Source organism: Hippoglossus stenolepis, chromosome 2, assembly GCF_022539355.2.
Source record: "Hippoglossus stenolepis isolate QCI-W04-F060 chromosome 2, HSTE1.2, whole genome shotgun sequence".
Taxonomy (NCBI): Eukaryota; Metazoa; Chordata; class Actinopteri; order Pleuronectiformes; family Pleuronectidae; genus Hippoglossus; species Hippoglossus stenolepis.
Window position 1 is genome coordinate 32069206 of NC_061484.1, and position 3660 is coordinate 32072865.

The 3660-nt window shown below is 41.7% G+C and overlaps 1 protein-coding gene across 1 annotated transcript in view; it reads left to right on the forward strand.

The window, feature by feature from the left end:
• The window catches only part of LOC118117875 (B-cell receptor CD22-like), a 620655-nt gene that overhangs the window by 581010 nt on the left and 35985 nt on the right, over positions 1–3660 (forward strand). The gene's annotated exons all lie outside the window — the stretch shown is intronic.

Sequence of the window (3660 nt, forward strand, 5' to 3'; positions counted from 1 at the left end):
CGCTTTTAATGATTATAATGAATTATTATGTATCGTGATTTTATGATTCTTTCTTAAATAAATGTTTTTGGTCTTTTGTTTTCACTCCTTATCTATTTGTTTGTTTTTCAGCAGAATTACAACAGAAAAGTAAAAACTGATTTTTCCACAAACTCATCAAATTTGGGCAGGAATCCTGATAAAGGGGCGGAGCCAGGAGCCTGTTTGTATCACTTTCTTTATAATTGTGAGACTGATGAAAACAGTCAGGATTATTTAGAGGACTGGTTTCTATGAGTGATTGAACTCTGCTGCAGCTCGATTGAATTGAGGCAGATTGAATTGATGGAGGCTGGCATGTGCACACATAGACACCAAAGGGGGCTTGAGCCACTGCCCTTTTCCTTCCTCGAGAGAAAGTGCCCTTTTTTAAATACATGAATATTATATTCCTGTTTGCGCACAGCTTCCCTGTCAAATAACCAAATTTATTGAATGCCGAAAGGCACACCATTTTATGGTATCACGTTTAATGCATTATTGCACAACATAATGGAGCCCCGCGTGAGGCAGAGTACAGTTGGCAAATTCATAATTATGTAATATTCATTTTTTCATTTTTGGCCAACGCCAGAAATAAGTGGAATTTTGAATTTTCAGTCAAGCCAAAGGTTTGAATTCAGTTCCACTAGTCTGCCACCGGAGTAGACATTCAACCGTACTTACAAACAAGTGCAATGTGGTGAAATTTAATTTATTCATAAATTAAATGTTTATTAATAATTAATTATTCATAACTACCACTTTAAGTCCTCATAGTGTTACGCTAAAAGATTGATATTGTTGCTAATAACTCCAGTTGAATATTTTTTGTGGAAAATTTAAGAATTTCTTTTAATATTTGAATATCACATATTCAATGTTAACTGGTCAAGCTGTGAAATTTCCTGTAACTGTTAAGTGCTTTTGAATGAAGACATAGCGCGCCACCGGCCCTATGGAACAGAGCTTGTACCTGTTACTGCCAAGCATTTCAGCCCAAGTTGGATAAGAGAACCTGAGAAAGAGCCACAGCGTGCTTCCAGCCCTGTGAAGTTATAGAACCCCTAACTGTCACTGCCCTGCATATCAGTTAGTGTGATTAAACATTTTGGTGAACTGTTTTACCCACCGTAGTTTTGGTTAGGCTAGTGTATGATCAAACCTACACTACAAGGTGTCTGCCAGTGCAACACCAAAGCCAACCACACTGCTTTTTGATTTATAAACTTGTAAATCTAATCTTTCAATTTCAGACCCAACAATGGAGAACCCCTGTGTAGAACAGTTTGTTTCTTCCCTAGCACAGAGCCTGACCCCTGGCTATCCTGAATTCATCAGCAAGTTGAACTTCAGTGAGTGTAATAAAGAAATAGATTCTCTACTTAACGACAGGTGTGATGCACAAACAGCATCAAAGGGTCCATTGTTGAGATGCATGATTCTAAATTTCCACAGGCAAATCAACCTGTCAGAGCGAAGCAGCCGTGGAACAGGAGGTAAAAGCCCTGAGAGCGCAAAATGCTCTTCTCCTCCAGGAGGTTCAAACTGCTGGTAAGAAAGCCCTGCACTATTTAGAAGACCTGCACTCAGCAGAGTCAGATCTCTATTCACACAAGGAGGAACTGTTAAAACTTAGATTAGAAGGCCCGGCCTCACATCAGTTTTTCAGCCAATGTGATTCTGGTTATTCCGATTCACACTCCTCCGATAGTGTACGGTTAACTCCCTCTTCACTCCCAAGATGGGACAGAATCCCATCCGACCCCAAGTCTTTGGGAAGTAAGTCACCTCCTGATCCTCCACTGACAGGAAGAGGAAACAGCTTCCTAACTTCCCATCTCTCTGACTCTGACACTGATGACACATGTAGTTTATCCTCCAGAACACATTGTGCCTCATATACTTCTCATCCACTGATGCATGACACATTTTTCCGTGCACAACTCTCCGTAGTGGGGAGTTCAACATTCAAGAATGTTTTAGCACCTCCCCCTCAACCAGAGAGACCTGCAGCAGGTGATGCACGGGCCCGGACCTCACAGTGTCCTCGCTTTGATTTGCTTGAGTTTCTAGTTAAAGATATTGAACAATTTGATCCAGAAAACTGTGATAACAATATTGATAATTACTTCAGGGAACTAGATCTCAGCCGAGGTGATGTGCCACATGCAACAGAAAGAGAGAAGGTTAGACTTGTGTTAAAAACCAGCTCTACAGCTGTTCACAAGTTAATTCAGTCACTTCCTTCCAGTGTCACAAGTAACTACACAGAGCTCCGTCAAGCACTAGTCGAGGAATTCTCTTCTACTGCTGACGAGATCACATCCATTGTTACAGCATCCCAAATTAAACATTCACGTCGCGAAAATCCCAGGGATTATTTCAGACGTTTGATGCATGTTTATTTTCAGGGAAAGAACGCACCAGGCCTAGAAGAACATCCCACCTTCAAGTCCTTGTTCTTACGTAACTTACATCCATGTATACGCACACATGTTGTACTGATGACACAGCAAGTAAACCTTCAATGCAGCAGATCAGGAAGATGTCACAGGTGGCTTGGGAAACTGTTATCACTTCCAAGGCTACAGTAGGTGCAACCGAGCCCGTCAAAACAAACAGCACGGTGTCAAATTCATCCGCCGCCTCAAAACTTCACCCTCACAACAAAACGAAGGGGGGTGACAACAGGCAGCGTAGGGACACTGAGCGTATCCACCATGTCCACCCACTTCCCAGAGATAGGCATTCCCACAGTAGAAGCTGTAGGAAGCCATACTCTGACATTCTGGCCCAGACAAATTACCACTGCTCAGAAGATGACGACAGCGTCTCTGAGTACAGTTCAAAACATGGTTATGACCGAGCACCCAGTGACAGCGCCTCTGAAGTCCTCCTGGACTCTGGCTCCTCAGAGCGTTACGGCCCTGAGCCACGACACAGGCGATCCAGAGCTCGCTCCTCACGGCCATAACCAACACAGTTCACCCCGGTACTGACAGTCAGTGTTAAGTTTCTTGCAGTTAATAGGAAAACTGTTTTGTTAGCAACAGCAGCAAACTCCAAAACCTAAATTCTGATTAAACTTATATACCACTGCCAACTTTGTAAATATGTTTGGATCGACTACGTTCCATTCCATAATAATGTAGTCCATACAACACATGTTAGGACATTAGCATATTATTACAGAAACAATGATACAGTCATTTGGATTTTGAGACTTTGAAAAATTATGACAACCTTCCGCAGGAAAACCTGCTGAACAATACTCATAATCACACCATCGTCATTTAGAAATGAAAAAATATATATATATACAGGATATGTTGTGGAGCTTGAATGTGAAGAAGATACTAACTGTATTTCTATTTATAAAAGTCTTGTACAATGTAGAATAAACACAGTCTCCTCTGTGGGTAGTGAAGATGATGATTTTTTATGTATCACTCTCTCCCACATTTTGATCTCCTGTGATCCATGACTTTCTCCTCCCGTTCACCCCCCATCTCCACCTCCTTCTTTCCTCCTTTCTTTTCCTCCTCTGTTTTCCAGGAGCTGTCGCTCTCTGTGGGTTGGGAAGATGATGATTTTTTATGGATCACTCTCTCCCACATTTTGATCCATGATTGTTTCGAC